Source organism: Narcine bancroftii, chromosome 4 (assembly GCF_036971445.1).
Source record: "Narcine bancroftii isolate sNarBan1 chromosome 4, sNarBan1.hap1, whole genome shotgun sequence".
NCBI classification, from domain to species: domain Eukaryota; kingdom Metazoa; phylum Chordata; class Chondrichthyes; order Torpediniformes; family Narcinidae; genus Narcine; species Narcine bancroftii.
Window position 1 is genome coordinate 273,377,856 of NC_091472.1, and position 14,270 is coordinate 273,392,125.

At 37.4% G+C, this 14,270-nt stretch overlaps 1 protein-coding gene and 1 long non-coding RNA gene across 20 annotated transcripts in view; one reads left to right on the forward strand and one right to left on the reverse strand.

Annotated features, from left to right (window-relative positions):
- Nucleotides 1–14,270, reverse strand: part of arhgap15 (Rho GTPase activating protein 15) — an 826,317-nt gene that overhangs the window by 115,364 nt on the left and 696,683 nt on the right. The window lies entirely within an intron of this gene.
- Nucleotides 7,626–14,270, forward strand: part of LOC138761984 (uncharacterized) — a 34,766-nt gene continuing 28,121 nt past the window's right edge. Inside the window, exons 1-2 of the long non-coding RNA XR_011356684.1 lie at nucleotides 7,626–7,748; nucleotides 12,193–12,256. This is a non-coding gene — a long non-coding RNA (uncharacterized lncRNA). The remainder of the gene's footprint in view (nucleotides 7,749–12,192; nucleotides 12,257–14,270) is intronic.

A 14,270-nucleotide genomic window follows, 5' to 3' on the forward strand; every position in this document is an offset into this window, starting at 1 on the left:
TGCCTCATGGGACAGTTAAGCCTTGGCACAGACATCACTGTGGCTAATCTAAATATGATTGGGATTTTATACTGTTATCAAACCATCACTTCTGAATCTCAGTGAGGCCCTTGCCTGGGTGATGGTTATTCACTGGATATATAAAATGTTCCCATTTAAATTGCCCAAGGAATGCTGGGAACAGAGTTCCACTGGATGATATGCTGGAGAAATAGACAAATGCTATTTTATTTATAAAATGACTAATGGATGTATTTTTTTAAACTTTATTTAAGATTTTATAACATGAATAAAATAGAAAGTTACAGTAAAAAGATTAAACGCAAGATAATAAAAATTACAGTACTACAACGGCAGACTAAATAAACTACCCCCCCAATAATTAGTACACAACATTAATGACCTAGCTTAAAATTAGTCTAACCCCCCCCAAGATAAAGAATGAAAGAGTGAAGAGTTAATAAAATGAACAATATTATATAAAAAAAGGCCCACTTACACAAAAAAACATAACAAATAAAGATACTAACATCAAAAAAAGTTATCAATACTAAAATATCAGACTTAAAAACATATTTAAATCAAACTTAAATGCATATATTTAGCAAACGGAGTCCACTTCAACCTATAAAAAGACATCCTGTCCTGAATTGAAAAAGATATCCTTTCCATAGTCAAACAGAACTTCATCTCCAAATACCACCTATCTAAAGTTAATATATTTCTATCTTTCCAAGTAAGAGCTATACATTTCTTGGCCACAGCTAAAGGAAATCTGATAATCCTGTAAGCCTAGATCAATTAATGATTGCATATTCCCTAATAAAAATATACCAGGATCTAATACAAGACAAATATTATATCAACTATTAAATATAGATTGAATACCCTTCCAAAACTGTTGCAATCGATCACAAAACCAGACAGTGTGCAAAAAAGTATTAGCCATCTGGTCACAGCGAAAACAGCAATCCGACTTACTAAGGCCAAACTTTTTTAGTTTCTCCGGTGTTAAATATAATTGATGTATAAAATTATAATTAATCATCGCTAATCTAGCAATAATGGATGTATTCTTGAACTAGTCTAATTAAAGCCAATTACATAGTGATTCTACTCATGATGTGGATTTCAGGCCAGTTTACATAATGTTTATTTCATAGCTTGAGAATTTCTAGTAAATTACCAGAGGCTCTGACCAATTGTGCCTTTCAGGTCAAAAAGTGCATGAAACTGATGAGGAAAGAACTAGTACCTCTGTCAACATCACACACATAAAGGCTGTAGTTAATGCATGGTGAATAGGCTTTATTTGATCGACGCCTTCCATGTGCACAACAAACACATTGAGAGCTTGCAATATTAGCAAGTCTCCACTTCTAATAAATCAAAGCATAGAATATAGTAGCTGAGAGGTGATGTTGAGACTGTTCAAGGCATTAGTGAAGATGAATTTGGAATATTGTGTGCATTTCTGGTCCTCAAATTATAGGAAGGATGTCAATAAGGTGGAGATGGTGCAGAAAAGATTTAATAAAATGTTGTCTGGATTGCAGTATCTAGAATACAAAGAAAGATTGAGTAGAATGAGACTTTATTCATTAAAGCATAGTAGGTGGAGGGGGGATTTGATAGAGGTATATAAAATTATGATAGACAGAGTAGATGTGAATAGGTTTTTTTCCCCCTTGAGGGTAGGTGAGATTGGAATGAGGGGTCATAAGTTAAAGGTTAGGGGGAAAATGTTTAGAAGTGACATGAGGGGAAACTTCATTCAGAGTGTGGTTGCTAAGTGGAATGACCTTCCGGAAGAGATGGTTGCAGCAGGGTCAATTTTGTCATTTAAAAGAAGGTTGGATGAGTGCATGGATGTGAGGGGGTTGGAGGGTTATGGACAGGGAGCGGGTAAGTGGAACTAGTGGAGTTCTCTTAAATCGGTGCGGACTATATGGGCTGAGATGGCCTGTTTCCGTACTGTAATTGTTATATGGTTATATAAGATTGGAACCTTATTATTAAGTGTGTTTTATTGCACATAGTGCTTGCTACCAAAATCAAAATGACAGTGGTCTCTCAATATTAGTCTTAATAGTACATAACAATTGTACATCACACAGAAGAGTATTTGTCTCCCAGGAAGATGGTCCAATAACTTAATTTTAACGGTCTCCCATTCCATCAAAATTTGATTAGTAATGCAGTGTCAAGTTGACTCCTGAATCAGAATCAGAATTTATTGTTATGAACATGCCACAAAATTGATTGTTTTGTGGCAGCATCACTGTGCAAATATTTATATAATCTACATTACAAAATAAATAAAAATAGAGGAAGAAAAAGAAAAGAGAGTAAGGTAGTATCCATGTTTCATTTTTCATTCAAAAATCTGATTGAAGGGGGAAAAAGCTATCCTTATGCCCATCTTCATGGTCCTGTACCTTTTTCCCTAAAAAGTAGAGTGAAGAGGGCATAGCCTTCATGGTGATGGGGGTCCTTAAGGATAGATTCTGCTTTTTTTAAAGACACAGCCTCTTGTAGATGTCCTTGAGGGAGTGAAGGCAAGATGGCGCTGGCTGAGTTAATAACCATTTGGAGATTTTTTTTGTGCTGATTATTGGAACTTTTTGTTTACTTTTTATCCCAACTTAAAATTATGGAGCATTGGCATCTCTATAACAGGCAATGATGCAAGTCTCAAGATAGCTCTGCTGAATTTCACCCATTTTCAATCATTTTGCACTAATATCTTGCACCTCACTGTCTGGTGGCTTTGTATCTGGATTAATTATCTATATTCTCACAGTACAATGGTAACATGTGACATGGTAAGCAAAAAGCCAAATACTTCATGAGAAAATCATCCTTCAATTATGTGCATGTACATATCTAAGACATTCAGGATTGGACAACAGTCTCTTTAACAATTGAAAAGTAGGTCTGCAATTTAAAGAAAAGTATGATTTTTAATTTGGATTTTATGGCATTTCCTTTGATCCATTTTCAAATCCAAAAGTCAAATGCTAACAACTGGAAGTAATAATAACTTGGTTTCTATCACTGAACACCATGGTTGCCAAGCTATTTTCCCACTTCTGAGGAATGATTCTCTGTACGATTGCAACATCCAAATTCCAGAGCAAAAATACTCAACAATGAATCTTAGAAAATGTTATCAAGGATCTGCATTCATCATATGGTTTTCTTCTTGTTGAAAGTTAAATTAATCTAGTCCTTTGGAAGGATGGTTAGTTACTCCAGATAGAATTAAGCAAGAGGCTCTCAGTTGACTATCACCTATTTTCTGCAAACAGATGGCAAACAAGTTAGCTCATTTCTTCAGTATCTTTAATAATCAGAAAATCATATTCTAAGTCATGTGTCAAAGACCTTTATTAGTGGTCAGAAAATTAGACAGCTAACAGGTCCCTCTGTGATGACCAAATAGAAATAGGAGGGGAATGGAGGAGGGGTGGGGTTCTGGCTGTTGACGGTGATGAGGAGAAATTAATCTTTCAAACAATCAATGATATCCTACTGGATGCCAATCAAAATGAAACTCAGGTTTTCATTGCACTGCCTCAAAAGGTTGAACCAAACCTTCTGCTTCATTACTACAGAGACAAAGGTCATTTCACGCCAGAGTGAAGATAAAGACACAATGTTATTCTGAAGACATTTGGTACTGAAAAGGCCTTATCTGACCATCATACTTTGCTAAATTGTCAACGTGAACTCAGTTTTGGAAGGCATTCTACTGGCTTATCAATGATGTCTAAGGTCATGCCAATAGGTCTTAGCATATAATTGATCATAAAAATATGAGCATAAGTGATAGACTGGAAAACAATAATGATCTCTTTATTAATAACTCCATATTTACAAATTACAAAATAAAATTCCTTGAATTTAGAAGTGAGATGTTTCCATCCAGGCATTAATATTAGTGCAAAATTATTATTCATTTTGGCACAGTTAGTGTAGTATTTAGCACAATGCTATTACAGTGCCAGTGACTCGGCTTCAAATCCGCCACCGTCTGTAAGGATTTTTACATTCTCCCTGTGACCACGTAGGTTTCCTCCGGCCACTCTGATTTTCTCCCACAATCTAAAAAATGTTCGGGGTTTGTTGGTTAATTGGTGTATTTGGATGACATAGGCTTGTGGGACACAATGGCCAGTTACCATGTTCTAACTCTACATTTTTTTTTAAATTAAAAACTGGATTGTTATATATGGTTGCTACAAGATAATTTCTCTCCCAAATTATAAAAGATGTATGGATATTACTATAGGTGAGAATTATCATTAAAACATTGAAATGTTGTGCAGTCAAGAGGAAAGAGAATGTGTCTGAAAAATAACATACTACCATTATCTTAAATAAAAAATATTTTACTAGATTATGGATACTAGATTATAGATCTATTAGATCTATTTATCTAATAGATAGTCTAAGCTCGAAAATAACAAACCAGAAACGTTAATATGAAGTGCACAATTTATTTCACAAACTATTGAGCTTGTCATAATCCCATTATTCACCATTTTGTGACTCATGACCTTACTGAGGACTGAAGGACATAGAAAATTTTGTCTGCTGGTCTGTTTTACCATATTTTCTGTTATGAGGAATCAATGATATTCTCAATCATACAATTGTTTAAAAACAATCAAGGCAGCACGATTAGTTCATTGTTCATCTTCTTAAGTTACACAAAAAAAAAATCAGTGATCTGTTCATAATGGTAGCGACTTTCTAATTGGTGGTTTTCAGTTTGATATCAGAAAAGGGCACACATACATACCAAAAAATCCAGAGATCTTTCTTCTAAGTAATATAAGAAGCAAAGAACTTGGCCTCGATTTGGATGAAGCACAGAAAAGATTTATTATGAAAGCCTTAGCTGTAGCAAAAAAATGTATAATGTCAACCTGGAAATCAGAAGATAGCCTGAGAATACAGCAATGGTACATAGAAATGAATAAATGTATTCCATTGGAAAAATAACATATAATTTAAGAAATAACATCACAGTATTCAAACAAATTTAGGAACAGTACATGGAACACAACAGAGAAGTCCTACCGCGGACCTCCACCATCTAAAATGACAGAATGAGAAAAAGACGAAATGAACTGACCCAGTGTGCTAAAGTAAATGACACAATTTTCTTGTTTATTTTCATTGTGTGATGACATTGTTTAATGGGTTTAATGTATCATATATGCTGAATGTTTAATGGGTGGGGAGGGGAGTGGGAAGGAGGGAGGGAAGGGAGGGGGAAAAAGGGGAGAAAATGACACTGGGTATATTCAAGAGCGAAATGTTTATTTGTATTTTGGTCATAGTGTGAAAAATAAAAAAAAATAAAAAAGAAAAGGGCACACATATAGAACATGATTCTTTCTCATTCCTGAGTATGTATTCTTTGTAAATTGTTAAATGAGTCTTTGGCTTGGCTTCGCGGACGAAGATTTATGGAGGGGGTAAAAAGTCCACGTCAGCTGCAGGCTCGTTTGTGGCTGACCAGTCCGATGCGGGACAGGCAGACACGATTGCAGCGGTTGCAAGGGAAAATTGGTTGGTTGGGGTTGGGTGTTGGGTTTTTCCTCCTTTGCCTTTTGTCAGTGAGGTAGGCTCTGCGGTCTTCTTCAAAGGAGGCTGCTGCCCGCCAAACTGTGAGGCGCCAAGATGCACGGTTTGAGGCGTTATCAGCCCACTGGCGGTGGTCAATGTGGCAGGCACCAAGAGATTTCTTTAGGCAGTCCTTGTACCTTTTCTTTGGTGCACCTCTGTCACGGTGGCCAGTGGAGAGCTCGCCATATAATACGATCTTGGGAAGGCGATGGTCCTCCATTCTGGAGACGTGACCCATCCAGCGCAGCTGGATCTTCAGCAGCGTGGACTCGATGCTGTCGACCTCTGCCATCTCGAGTACCTCGACGTTAGGGGTGTGAGCGCTCCAATGGATGTTGAGGATGGAGCGGAGACAACGCTGGTGGAAGCGTTCTAGGAGCCGTAGGTGGTGCCGGTAGAGGACCCATGATTCGGAGCCGAACAGGAGTGTGGGTATGACAACGGCTCTGTATACGCTTATCTTTGTGAGGTTTTTCAGTTGGTTGTTTTTCCAGTAACATGGGAGCCACAAATGCCAAAATAGGCACAAAGCATGTATGAAAAATAAAGAGTTATGGATGTGAGGCAAGGATTAGATTGTTGTAGAGTAGGTTTAAATTTGACAACATAACTTTGTGCACTGAAGGGCCTGTACAGTGCTGTAATGTTCTATGCTATCAAGACATTTTTAGATAATTTTTGACCAAATGTGGTAAGGAATGAAAACTTTGGTTTTTTTGGGTGCTGTATCTGACAGAGTTAATGTACGCAGTTTTTTTAATATACTAATGGCATATGGGGATGACTGGGATGTATATCCTTTAATATGCATTCCATATTGATGGTGAGTCAATTTCTTGACTTGTTAGCATCTTTATACATTCACAGCCCTGAGAGAAACAGAGTTGTAAGATTTTATATTGTCAATGATGGTCAAGGGAGCAAGGAAATTTAATTCTGGCAAGTGAGATGTTGAATTTTAGTTCATTAAACAGTAGGATTTTAATGGTGAATGCTATTACCCTTGCAATACAGATGAAAGTAGCATCTCAGGTGGCTGAAGGAAGTGCTTGGCATGCTTAGCTTCATTGGGCAGGGTATTGTAGTATGAAGTGTGAAGGGGCATGTGGTCTCTCCAACTGGAACCTGGTGGAAGTGTGGAGGGTCACGTGACCTCTCTGTCTGAAACCTGGTGGGAGTGTGGATTGTGGAGGGTCATGTTCTCCCTCATTCTCACCCTCTCCCCCTCCCTCTCCCTCTCCTGCTCCTTCAAACCATCCCATCCAAGATCCCAAGCTGTGGTCAATGCTGGAAATCAGGTTTATATGTATGTACTTGTTAGTTTGACTATTGCTGAGCTCCAGGCAGTAGGCAGTAATGGAGGGCCAAATGTGATGGGCCTGTCCTGAATCCCAAGCAGGGGCTACACTGGAGACTGGGTTTATATGAATGTATTTGTTTATTTGGTGTGTGGTATACATTGGCTGTGGGTGGCGGATGCTAAAGAAGTTAAAACATAATTTCTCACTCTACTGTGCCTGGGGTGGTGGGGGCTGAACACGTTAAACCCTTGTTTCTTACTATAACATGCCTGTGTGCTGTGTTTGTCAGTCCGCCAGTGCACGCCCTTCCTGTGAATTCCCCTGTATCAAAATAAAGACCACTGTTTGTTCATAACATGCGCCTAGCCTTTGAATCTATTCTGAACAAAACAGAATTTGAATACAAAAGTTGGGACCTTATGAAGGGCTGAGTCAGAGGGTATTCATTATCCAGAATAGGCTCCCAGTGGAAATTATAGAAGCAGGCAGAATTTTGGTATTCAAAATACACTTGGGCAGATTTAAAGATAAGAAAGGCTTCAAGAATATAGATCAAATGCAAGGAAATGGGACTAGCCCAGAATATCATCTTGGTTGGTTTGGACAAGTTGGGCTGAAGGGCTTGTTTGTGTCTGGATGATGTCATAATTGTAATCAGTTTTGCATTGGGGTGTATTCCCTCATGATTCTAACTTGTTAATGATGAAAAGGCTTTGAGTTGGAAGATAAAGCAGTGCTAAAGTTACATTTTAGGCCTTTTTTAGCCCTTTTTTCTTAACCTAAAAGAAGTTAAAGTCAAACTGACAAGTAAGTGAAGCTACAAAGAAACAGTGATGAACAATCTTCATATTACACACTTAAGAGTTTTCAGCATTGTGTGGAAAGTGAAATGTGATCAAATTATAATTGTGAATATTTCACGTGCTTTGTTGGGATGATGTCATTGAGCTATTTGTGGCACATATGCACAGGATTTCAAAACATCTTCAAAAACACAGAAGGCTATGCCTGTATTCCAGTATGTCAAAGGGAACTTACAATACTCACAGAATGTACTTGAAAATATACTGGAACAAAATAGACTCAGTTCCAATGGGAAAACTGAACAAACAGTAAATTTGTTTTTAAAGTATTGGTCTCACCCTGGTACTCGGTCCCAAACAGTACTGTGAGGCACTTTGCAATTCTGATGGCTCAGGATTTGTACCCACAACATGCACTGAGTTCAAAACCCTTACATGTGCTAAGATTATACTCCTGGCTTAATGCTTAAATCTGGATTGCAGAAGTTACTCTTTGGATTCATTTGAAGAAATAAACTCTGATGGGTGTCACTGCTGGGTACTGGCAGGAAGAATTTTGCTGCTATACTTAACCATCTGGATGCATGCTGTTGTATATTTTAAATTTAATGGCATCTACCTTTCAAGTATAAAGTTACTGACTTCCATGTGACCAAGATAATATTTGTATGTGTGCACAGAGTACACCAGGCCCACATTAACCTGAACCTAATGCCGAACCTTGGTAGATTATTCAGTAGCAGAACTCTTTTTGCCTTTTGAAGGGCACAACTACTTTTTTTCCACACACCCTGAGCTGGATTCGAACCCAGGTCTTAGTCAACTACGCCACCTAGCTAATTATTTTTATTTACTGCGACATGCCACAACAATAGCAAAAAAAACTAGTAGGAGGAAAGAATTTAAATATTAAATTATTCAAACAGAGTACTAAGGTATTTATAGGGTGCATTATTAATTGAATAACTGAATGCTGTGTCTAAAATTGAGACCATTGTCATGTTTTGTAAAATGATAGTCGTCAATTTGTTTCTTTGCCAGCATTTACTAAAGCTCTCTTGTCAGCTGTTTAATACAGAATCATTAGTAGAAGCCTGACAGAGGCCAACATCAGCACATCAAACTCTAGGTGCCAGTGTAATAACAGAATGACCGATAAAGTACAATTTTTCCATATTTGGTGTGGCCAATCATGTGATGCATAAAGTCTAAATGGCTTATTGAATGTTGTAGCACGGTTCCATCCCATTGGCTGCAGTAGGGGTGCATGCAGATGGATGACAGTGACAAGGGGGAGAAGTGCTTTTGCTTATCCGTGCGTTAAGATGCCATCCAGAGGCTCTGTGCTGCCGACACTTCATTAGAATGCCAAGATAATGGCAAACTACCACTCAGAGTGACACCCCATTTCCTGCTTACTGATCTCTCCCACCTCGGCAGATGTCAACAATCCCACACAGCCCTCGATGTTCAAACATTTTGACTTCAGATTCTACTGCCCTTCTGACTTGAAAAATGTTACAAAATTGCAGGCTGAGAGGAAATTGTTCCACATTTCCTGACAAATCGAGTTAAACGGACATTAAGCGACCCTTAAGAAAACAAATGGTTTTCTTTATCACAGGTGGATACTGATGGTTTAATGGGTTTGCGCTGATTGTATCATTGCTAATGGTTTGACAGGAAGTATTAGAATTTTTTATAAAAAAAAGTCTGGCAGTGCACGCCTTGCTAACACAGACCTGTCAAGCGCACTCTGTCCCTTTTGTGCAGGGAAGCAGATGTTTCTAAGTATACTATAGACTGGCATTAGATCGAGTGGCAGATGCCTGTGAGAGTGCCAGGTTTTTTAGATTTTATGAAATGAGCATGTGGTGTTCTGGGCAGGGACTCCTCTGTTCAAACTTTGCAGATTCTCAAAAGGCATTTTTATTTCCTGATTCAAATATCCAATTTTCATTGTAAACACTCTATTACACCTATGCATTCACCTAAGGTATTTATGGCAAGCATGGTTATGTGTCCACACACCCCTCCATTTCACTCATTATGACTTCAATCCACTCCCTTCCTGCCTTCGTTTCTAATCATTGCAACAGCCATGACATTTCTGTGAGGTTTGACAAGTTCCAGATGATTTTAAATAATACTTCATTTTGATTTGTTTTATAATCTGACAAGTTTTAGTTTAATGAAAGGAAAATGGCTTCATATTCTGAGTAACTATTACCAGAGCTTTGCTGAAATCTAGAAAGTTTAATTAAAATATTTAAATCATTTCAGAATATATTCCATCAATGTTTGTACTGGACCAAATTGCCAATCCAAACTAGGCCCATTTTTCTGCATAATGTTTTGTGTAAAAAAGGCAAATACTTGACACAAATCTTTATCAAAATATTATAGATTAATTGGGAGACATACCTTTATCACAATTGTTGCATTAATTAAACTAGAAAAAAAAATCTAACAGCATGCAATGAAATTGTGATGAAATGAAAACAGTATCAATGGCAGTTAGTGAATATTTTATTGACTAGTTTTCAGGATTTATTGACAATTCCCCATCATCATGTTGACTAAAGCAGTGATGAAACCATCACCTGCTGCCAAACCAAACAGTTCAGTGAACTAGTTGTTAAAATAACCAAACTGACAAAAATGACAGAAAATTTCCTGCTGCTGTCTTAAAGCAATTGGAGTGATTAATTGCAGCTAATAACATCCAGATTTCTGGTCAGCAACAATGCATCAGAATTTATCGTTGACCTAGAAAGAAAATGACTGACAAAGTGCTAAGGTGGTCGCGGAAAGCAGATTCCCTCCTTTCCAGCATAGCATCATGTCTGAGGTCATTAAACAGAGATGTTTGCTGATACCAACAGTGATGTAATCAAAATGGCTGAAAGGCTGATTTGATTTATAAAATCATACACAAAGGAAATCAGGAAGTAAAAAAAAACAATAATTTTGATAGCATATTAAGTGCGAAGCCAAGCCAAAGAAGAAAGAAGAAAATGAAATTAAGATTGTGCCACACAAGATGTCAACAGTTGCTAAAATATCATAGACCATAAAATTTAATACATTATCTTCAAAACTATTGTCTGGAAAATCACTCTTGGTCATTGGTGGTAAATGCATTATTTATGGTGTCAATGTTTTGTACGCTTTTCACTGAAATTATTTTAGGAGACAACCTTCCAATGTTACATCTTAGAATATTTAGCACTGCCATCTGAGATTAATTTTTAAACCACAGAATTTTCATATCTTATTTTGATAGAACATCACACTGATGCAAACCTTAGTTTTTGAAGGCCAAAGATGTTATTCTGCAGCATTTAAATCTCAACACACTATTAAAAATAGTCACACCCATTTTACTGATAGCACTGAGAATACTGTTTAAACAGATATGGCATGGTAACAGGTCATTTCAGCCCATCACATCCCTGGTACGTTTCAAATGGTGGGAGGAAGCCAGATCCACGAGGGAAAACCCATACAGACACGGAGAGAATATACAAATTCTTTACAGTGTGGGATTTGAACCCTAGTCCTGGTTGGTGCTATAAAGGTGTTGCGCTAACTGTTACGTCAGGTATAACTTGCAAATACTTGAAGGTCTTGTAAAATTTCTGACTTTGTGTTGATTGCTTCAAGGAAGACCATAACAAAAACAAAGTGATATGGGGAACAACATTTGGATTTCCATGTTTAACTATGTAGATGCCAGACATTGCTATCAAGTTAACAGTGTAATAATGAGGAATACTGATGGCTTTGCAGCTTTTACAAATACAAAATCCAGCCATCGTCGTGTCAACCACATTAAAAAGATTGCATCATTTCTGCAGATGCCTGGCTCTCAATTGTCAGCAGAACCAGGGAAATAGCAGTCTTTTTGCGTCAAATCAATTCTCATTTCATACAACATACAGTGAAATATAGACAACACTGTAATAAGCTGCTCAGCAGCTAAGAGTAATTCCTTAGTACAATATTAAGCCTCTTCTCAAAAGTAAATAAGTAATCCAATAAAAGCCTCTTTGATTTGAAGTTAACAGCCAAAATGTTTCGCATATTTTCTGAAATCCTATATAGTATGCTCTCTTACTGGAATTTAATCAGTTTGATAACTCTGTTCAAAACAAATATCATTTCAATAAATGCACATCATTACATCTTCATCTGAAACAATTCCTGCATTACTATTTTACTCTTTTAATTTTTACTCCCTTTTTCTAAGGTTTGTTCCCATACCAATTATGTTTGGAATCTATTGTTTTCTTTATTTCATTTGGCCCCCAGCATACATTTTTGGAGGTAAAGGCAAATTATTAAAAATAAATTGCCTAATGTTTTGAGCCACATGAGAATACAGACATGAAGTACCAACATGAATTTTCATCACATCTTTTAACACACAAAATCTCTGCCTCCAGACTTAAAGATACATCCATTGGTCGCATTGCATTTGATGATTAAACTGACCCAGTTTCACTAAAGGTATGAGTACATTCATTTTGTCTTTGTTTCAATTAACTGATTTTGAAATAATCTTGTGTTTACTCTGTTTTTGAGTGTATTTCATCATATTTACACAAGATCCGTCATTCTTTTCTCATCTGATCATCTTTCCCATATGCATGGTCATCTACAAATTACTGCTTAAATCACCTGACTTTTGTCTGCCATTTTGATCAAAGCATAACCCATTTAAAACAAGCGAGTAAGAATCTTGCATAAATAATATTTTGGAATGACATTACAATCAGATATATTTCCATGGTGTTTCAGTAACTCCCAGTTTCAACAAGAGCAATGAGGAAAGTTTTGGTTCTTGAAAATAAACTGCATAAAAGCTACAAAATGTCATGGTGTAAGTGTTGAATAGCTTGGAGGGATAAATTCAAGAGGGTTGTTGTTAGCATGCATTGACATCAAAGTTGAAGTGTGTCAGTTTTTTTTAACTGTCACTAGCTTGAATCAGCTTCAGTTGTCTCTACTCATCATATATGTATCAGAATTTTCTTATTATATTTAGACTTTTTGTAACAGCTGCCTAATATTCTGAGACTGAAAGGTTTTCAACAATGATTACATATTAAAGACCCTACAAGGTCAATGTATACACTTTGCATATTGTTTAATGGTTCATCATTATGAATTGAAGCATTATATATATCAGAAAGTTCATAACATAACATAACAATTACAGCACGGAAACAGGCCATTAGGCCCTTCTAGTCCGCACCGAACCAAACACCCCTTTCTAATCCCACCTCCCTGCACAATGCCCATAACCCTCCATCTTCTTCTCATCCATATACCTGTCCAACCTTTTCTTAAATAATACAATTGACTCCGCCGCCACTATTTCTCCCGGAAGATCATTCCACACAGCAACCACTCTCTGAGTAAAGAAGTTCCCCCTCATGTTCCCTCTAAACCTCTGCCCCTTAATTCTTAACTCATATCCTCTTGTTTTAAACTTTCCTCCTCTTAACGGAAATAGTCTATTCACATCCATTCTGTCTATCCCTTTCATAATCTTAAATACTTCTATCAAATCCCCTCTCAACCTTCTACGCTCCAAAGAATAAAGACCCAATCTGTCCAATCTCTCCCCATACTCCAGATGCTTAAACCCAGGCAACATTCTGGTAAACCTTCTCTGCACTCTCTCCACTCTGTTTATATCCTTCCTATAATTAGGCGACCAGAACTGCACACAGAACTCCAAATTAGGCCGCACCAACGTCTTATACAATCTCAACATCACCTCCCAACTCCTATATTCCATGCAATGATTGATAAAGGCCAGCATACTAAAAGCCTTCTTCACCACCCTATTCACGTGAGTTTCTACCTTCAGGGAGCGATGTACCGTCACTCCTAAATCTTTCTGCTCTTCTGTATTCCTCAATGCTCTCCCATTTACCACATATGTCCTATTCTGATTCTTCTTACCAAAATGAAGCACCTCACACTTATCAGCATTTAATTCCATCTGCCATTTTTCAGCCCACTTTTCTAAGCAGCCCAAATCCCTCTGCAATCCTTGAAAACCTTCTTCATTATCCACTATTCCACCTATCTTAGTATCGTCTGCATATTTACTAATCCAATTCACCACCCCATCATCTAGATCATTAATGTATATAACGAACAACAATGGGCCCAATACAGATCCTTGAGGCACACCACTGGTCACCGGCCTCCAACCTGACAGACAATTATCCACTACCACTCTCTGGCCTCTCCCTTTCAGCCAATGTTCAATCCATTTGACTATCTCAAAATTTATACCTAAAGACTGCACCTTCCTAACGAACCTTCCATGTGGTACCTTATCGAAGGCCTTACTGAAGTCCATATAGACAACATCCACTGCGCTACCCTCATCCACATTCCTAGTCACCTCTTCAAAAAATTCAATCAGATTGGTCAAACATGACCTTCCTCCCACAAATCCATGTTGAGTGCTCCTGATCAGACCCTGTCTATCCAGATGTTTATA